Source organism: Psammomys obesus, unplaced genomic scaffold, assembly GCF_907164565.1.
Source record: "Psammomys obesus unplaced genomic scaffold, mPsaObe1.curated_primary_1811, whole genome shotgun sequence".
Classification (NCBI taxonomy): domain Eukaryota; kingdom Metazoa; phylum Chordata; class Mammalia; order Rodentia; family Muridae; genus Psammomys; species Psammomys obesus.
Window position 1 is genome coordinate 9051083 of NW_026596152.1, and position 6920 is coordinate 9058002.

Consider the following 6920-nt stretch of genomic DNA (forward strand, 5'->3'; position numbering starts at 1 on the left):
ACACACACACACACACACACACACACACACACACACACACACTTTGAACGTGAATTCTGGGAATCTAGAATATCTAAACTTCCTGGGATCCCAGGAAGGAGGTCTCCAGCAAAGACCTAGAACCTCTCCTGGGGTTAAGCTGCTCCAATTCTGCAACTCCAGGTTCCCTGCCTCAGACCGGTAAAACTTCACAAAGAACCCATGATGTGTGAACTCAATGGCTCTATGAGTTCAAAGGCTCCACAACCAGAATCCACAGACTTGGTGACTCAGCCCGTATCTTGGAGACAGGAATGGATCCCTGGGCCCAGTGGGCACTGGGCATCACACGACTAGGACCCTGAATCAGGGAACCATGGAATGCATGGGGAAGGGGAGGGGAGAGGAAGGGAGAGAACAGGCTCCATTTACACAAGCGCTAAGAAAGACAGTCACCCAGAGAACATGAAGCATTTTGGGGGAGAGAAGGCAGGACTGAGAAGGGATTCATTTTCTACTCTTACTATTTAATTGTACCATGCAACATTCCCATAATTAAAGACTGTAATAATTAACAAAGGAATATGACCAAGTCCATGACTCCTCCTTCGCTTGTCTGTTTTATCCTCCCCGACCCTAGAAGATATCAGCCCCGTGGGGGCCCCCACAAAGGGAGGGCTTGTATGCATCCCAGCCTCCCAGCACAGGGCATAGCACGTGCAAGCGCCCAAAGCTATTTGTTGAAAGTATAAACGATGCTAAAATTTGACATCCTCAGGGCCTGCGTCATAGCACTTGACAAGTCAAGACCTCTAGGATTCTCTGAGAAGGGAAAGGATGGAAGAGGAGGAAAGGAAATGCCCAGAGCTGGGCCAGAACATAGCAAGTATGAGAGGGGGTCACCTCCCAGCAAGTGACCAGGTCACCCTGAGCTCGCCTCAGCCCTCCCAGGTCAATTTCTACCAAGTTGAAATGAAACCTCCCCCTCCAGAGCCTCAGGGGCCAACAATGCCTCTGCCTTCCATGTGACCTTAACAGGCCAGGCCAAGCCCCCACCCGCTTCCACATCCTCTCACACAGGCCTGAGTGGAAGGCTGGCCTTGGCCTGGAACCAGAAGCCCAGAGGCAGAGGTCGGGGCAGGGGGATGGTGCGGCGGCTGCCACCCAGAACGCCAGCTGCTGGCAGTGATTTATTTTTGCTTTAAGTGCTGAAGAATTGCAGGGTTGGAGCAGCCAGCTTAGGGGGGCCTGAGCTGCAGCTGGAAGGAGGAGGAGGTAGGCAGGGGTGAGGGCATGCCTCTGGCCTGGACACCATAGCTTCTCTAGACCTCTCCCACTGTCCTCTCAGACTCACCAGCCCTTACAGAGCCCGGCGCCCCAGCTTCCATTCACCCCACCCCCACCACATCATCAAGTCTCCACACAGCTAAAAAGAGGCCATGGAGGGCAGAGATACCAAACTCACCTCCAAAGGGCTATGAGACCTTTCTCTGGTCTCAGGAGATGCACTCCCACAATGGGGATGTCATGTCACCCCCAACAGAATGCTTCCACTGCTCAGGACGAAAGCAAAACAGACTGTCCAAGGCTCCGGTTCAATCCTGACTTGGTCTCTCCTTTGCCTCCAGGTGAGCCTTGGAAGACAGGACCCCAAGACTCATCCACTAGTCAGTCACCAAAAAGGCTGCAAGCTTGGCTTTTTCAGAAGCCATAGAGATATTCAGGAGAGAAAGGAAAGGGCACACAGTGACCACAAGAAAACATCATGCTTTCTTCGTAACAAGGGATACTCCTAAGTTGATGACTGCTCCTCTGAAAAAAACTGAAAGATATATAAAACATGGAAGCCATGCTCAAGAGACTAAGATGGGAAAGCAAGTTACATAGGCCCCAAAACCAGTGGCCAGTGGGAATCAGTGTGCCCCATGCCACTTCTCAAGGCCAGGCTGGTAGCAAGACCCACCACCTAGGAGATGGCAAGGAGACAAAAGTCACCTCTGCTGCCCTCAGTGTGCTCACACTTACAATGAGACTCCATTGTACCCCATGTGTGTGGGGGGGGGGGGCAGACACAGCCAGGCTTGGGCAGGAGACAGCTCCAGTCAGACTGGTCCAGACACTGCTCTTCCTGCTTGGCCACAGGATGTCAGAGCAAAGCTCTGGGTCCCAGCTCAGCCTCAACAAGCTCCACAGCTCGAGAATTATGCTGGCTGCGCCCGAGGTTCTGTAGTCTCACCTGCAGGTGGACCACAGTTGCCACTACAAGACATGCCCAGCATGTCAAGCAGGACACAGCTGAGACCACACACACCCCCGCTGTATGCACTGAGCACCTGCTGGCTATTGCCACAGGCCCCAGGGACACAGCTGGGGGACAACTGAACCAAACCCCTGCACTCAAGTTCATAGCCCAAGACAATAGAGAAAAATAGAACAATAAATAAAACCCTGGGGGGCAGATGGCACTGAATTCTACAGAGAGAAAGTAATGGCATGGGAGGAGGGGCATGGCTTTGCCACCATGAGCAGTGGGTGCGGCAGTGGGGCAGGGTCTATGGGGAAGAAGTGGCATTTGGGCAGCACATGAACATGGAAAGTAAAGGGTTGTGTACCCTTTCTGGGAAGGAGTACATTCCAGATAGGGGAATGGTGCATACATAGGCCCCGATGTAGGGCAGGCCTGACGTGTTGTGAGCATGGCAAGGAGAGAAGCAAAAGTAAGAGTGTGCTGGGAGGGAGGCCAGATTGGAACCATGGAAGCTCTGCTACCCAGGGCAGGTCAAGCACACAGGAAGGACCCAGGCAACAACAGCCTGCCACTCCGCACCTTTTACTGTTTATCCTCTAACCATCTCCAGGTCTGAGTTCCTCAGAGAGACAAGGCCACAGGAGAGGACTAAAGGGGACCCTTCAGACACCCAAATCCTGGAGTTGATATTAAGGGGCTTCCGAGCTAGTCCCGCAAGGCTGCACCCACCATTGGGAAGCAGCTGAAAGCCAACGAGAGCAGAGCTGCTCCTGGGACAGCTGAGAAAGGCCTTCCTGTGCCTGCTGGCCAGGCTCATGGAGCTGTGTCTGGCACTGAAGGCTAAAGAGGGTACAGGGCCAGGGTCTCTGGGGTCCCCGCAGCCTCACGCTGCCTCTGTAGTTGTCACCTTGGCAGTAAAGCAGGAAAACTCACTGTGGGTGAGAATGGGCACAAAGAACAGCCCAGAGTGGGAGGCCAGAATCGGAGGCCACTTCCATGGGCACCCACCTCTCTCTAACTGGTTCCCTTTCACCCAAAGGAAGACTGGGCCGCAATTAGATCCCCAGGGCTCGGGCAGCAAGAGCGCACAGCTTCGTGGGGTCCCCAGGGGACACTCCCAGTTTTGCTGAGCTGCACCCCTCTTAGAGACATGCTCAAAGGCTTTCTTCCCCTTCTCCTTCCTGGGTATCTCAGAGCTTCTCAGCTTCAGTCCTAAAAACTGAGGCCAGGAGAGGCATCTATGTGTTCCTTACTCACCAACCTCCCTGGCAGCCCGGCTGCCCTCAAACCAGGTCTTCCCTACAGAGTGAAAGCTACTTATTAAATGCTCACTTACTGTTTCTGTGTGCCGGACACTCTAGACCTCACGCCCACTGCAGCTCATGCTACATCACAAGACGGCTGCCACTGGGGCCTTGGGAAATGTCTACAGAACACTAACTGCATGTCACACCTTCAACAGGTCCCAAAAAAAGCAGCTTTCTGGGATCTAGGAAGGCAGACAGGCCCTAGGGCTTAGTGGAAACTGCCTGAGGGAGGAGGCCAGACCAGTATACAAATGCCCTCAGCCAATGTGTCTGAGCAGCAGAAGGGTGCAGCCTGTTCCTGAGAGAGCCCTAGGCTCAGGGTCAGAAACACACAGGCTACACAGAAGCGCCAATGCCTCCTGGCCTCCATTCCCATCCGTATAATGGAGCCAATACAGCCTCCTGCACTGGCAGGCCATTAACAAATTAAATTAGCTGGTCCAGCTCTGGGCCCTCGGCTCCTCCCTCCTGGGGCTAATTCCCCCGGAAAAGCCCCTTCATCACCACAGCTCCTCTGAAGCAGCAGCCGTGCCTGAAGCCCAGTCCCAGACAGCTCCCTTCATTCTTGCTTTATCCTCTGTCTTCCCCTGCTGCCTGCCGACCTCCCCCACTCCTCCCAGCAACCCCCCCCCCCCGCAAGAAGTGGGCTCAAGCTTCCCCGTCCTGCTGTCCATGAGCAGGACAGAGCCCCTTGTCTGCCTTCCCTCAGTATCAATCCCTGGCAGGGCTCCAGTGACAGGCCACAGGGGAGGGGCAAATGTGTCCATGTTTCACTCACAGCAAAGCCCTGACCGAGGCGGAGCCACAGGGACCAGCTGTAGCTGTTGAAGGAAGGCTCTTGCCCAGAGCAGGAGTCAGGAGCAGGGAACTGAGATGACTACTGAGCAAGCCCTGCAGTATAGTAGCAGACCCTGCCTGGGGACGGGCAGAGACCACAGAGACTGCTGGGAGCGGTGACGCAGTCACTTCCACCCTAGCTGTGTGCCAAGGCCTCTGGGTGCCATGACGGGTAGTGCCAACTATGGCCCCAGGCACTGGAGGCCTGGCTGAGCCAGAGGAAAGTGTCCGCAGGCTGCACTGGCCCGGTTGTCGCAGAGCTGAGAGGTGCCCCTGTGGCCAGGGTTGTCACTGTTATTGCTGCCATTGTTAGCTCACTGCCAGAGGGCCGCTGAGTGCTACCTGGTCTAGCCTGGAACAGAGGGGAGAGAGACGGCAGTTCTGGAAGGAAAGCCTCCGCTTTGACCTCACGTGTTGCATGGCTCTGGAAGCACCTGCTGTAAACACTTCCCGGAGCACAGCACAGCCTCCTGAACCTCCCTCCACTGGGCACATACCTACATGGGGCCCTGCCTAGGGAGCCTGGTTGCAGAGGACTCATCCATCACCCCATCGGGCCCACCCAACCCAAGACAGAGGAGAACAACCAGGGCTTGAAGTTCACGCACGCCAGGCCTGTACCAACACTGCATTTACAAGGTACTTTCTGTGTTCATCTATCAGGGCCCCAGTGGAGAAGATGGTCCTGCTCTGTTGTCTAGCACACCAGAACTACCTACCTTATCCCCAAGGATATCTGAGCCTCTCCCCGTTCTCATTATACTGAGGCTGGTCCAGTGGGCCCCATGCCCACAGCTATGCACTTATTCTCACAAGTGGCTCAGCCTGTCTAGGGTCACCTACTATGATAGAGAGCCTTGTGTCTCCTGCTATTTGGAAAGACCTCTTGAACACAGAGGATGATTTTGCTGAGAAGTCTCTTCGGGGTTTCCCTATAGTCCCTGAGGGGTCTCTACTGGGAATACAAAGCATGGGATCTTCGAAGAGGAACCTGGTACCCAGATTTGCCTCCCCTCCCTGACCCTCTCGTGTCACATGGGCAGATTTTGGTGAGGGGTCCCGAGTCAGCTATCTGGTGTAGCGCCAGGCTGGAGTCTAGTCAGGTGGGACAGCAGCCAGGGCAGATTTTTGCTCATTTCTCGGAGAGGGTATAAAGGCCAGGAGGCTAAGCCTTCTGGGTTCCCACCTTGGAGGAGGCGGCAGCTGATTTCAGTGGCATGTGGGCGCCCAGGCAATCCAGAGAGCTGAAGCCTTCTAGCCGGTGCTCAGGAGGCGGATGTGAGGACCAGAAAGTCCCCAGATCTTTACTGCCGGCTTGGGGACAGGTAGTAAGGAAGAAGCTAGAAAGGGCCAGAAAGGCAGGCCCCGACCCAGCAGGCCCACACCGTAGGGAGGCAGAGCCTCCCAGAACTGAAGGCATTCACCGACCGCGACACTGTTCCTGTGAGCTCCATTCCCAGAACCAGTTCTAAGGTATTCACGTGCGCACAAACTAAGGCCGGGACACTCCTGAGGGCCTACACACCCCAAAGCTCTTTAGGGGCCCTCCGCCCCAACTCCCCACAGGTCACCAGAACGGACCTGTGCGCCCACGAGAGACCGACCGTCTGCTCTGAGCCACCGTGGGTTTCTCAAGATCGACTCTTAGAAGCAAAAGGTGCCTTGGACTTGCAGGCTAGAGGGGTGGTGAAGAATCACCTCTAGGATATTTTCACTCCGCCACAGCACGGGCGGTGGGGAAGAAACGACTCCAACGATCCCCGGTCTTAGCGGGGGCCATTCTCAGGTCGCGGGTCAAGCCGGTGCACTCCTTCCCGATCACAGGTCTCTCGGGTAAGGTCACGCCTAGGACCGACGCCGCGCGCAAAAGTGGCTCCGCCCGCTGCCTTGGGAGCCCCCTCCATCCAGCCGACCCGGGAAGAATCAAGAGCTCCTCAAAGTTTCCCAGAGTCTCCCACCACCACCACCATCACACACACATCACACGCACACACGCCCTGGGACGGAGGTTAGCCGGGAGCGAAGTTCCCTGGTGGCCGTAGCCCGGAACATGGCAGGGGAAGAAAAGCTCGCTGTCAGCATTTCATCCGGTGGTTCACCAAGGGGAAGGAGAGAAAAAGGAACGGAAGGAGCCCTTCTGCCTCCCCTTCCCTGTTGCTGCACCGCCCCGCGCCCAGCCCGGCGGGAAGCTGCCCGTGGGGAGCCGGGGCCGAGCGGATGGGCTCTTACCTCGGTCAGTGGCCGGGGCGCGGCGCGTCCCGCGTCCTCCAAGCTCCGCGCGGCCGTTCCCGGTCCCGGCCGCCGCCGCGCTGGCTGCATCGCCACCGTTGCCGCCGCCGCCGCCACCTCAGCGCAGCCCCTGGGAGCGCTCCACGCCGAGGGGCGCGTCGCTCCCAGGCGCCGGGTGCCAGCGGCCAGCCATGGGTCGGGGGGCGCACGCCCAGGCGGCGCCCCCAGCCGCCCGGCGCTCCCTCCGGGGCTCGCCGCCGGCTGCTGCCGCTCAGTCCCGCGACGAGCGCCGCCGACCCACCCCCTCCCCCGCCGCAGTT

The 6920-nt window shown here is 57.1% G+C and overlaps 1 protein-coding gene across 1 annotated transcript in view; it reads right to left on the reverse strand.

Annotated features, from left to right (window-relative positions):
- The window catches only part of Kcnj12 (potassium inwardly rectifying channel subfamily J member 12), a 46083-nt gene extending 39426 nt beyond the window's left edge, over positions 1–6657 (reverse strand). Inside the window, exon 1 of the mRNA XM_055594439.1 lies at positions 6601–6657. The gene's annotated coding sequence lies outside the window, so the exon portion shown is untranslated. The remainder of the gene's footprint in view (positions 1–6600) is intronic.
- Positions 6658–6920: the final 263 nt, after the last annotated feature.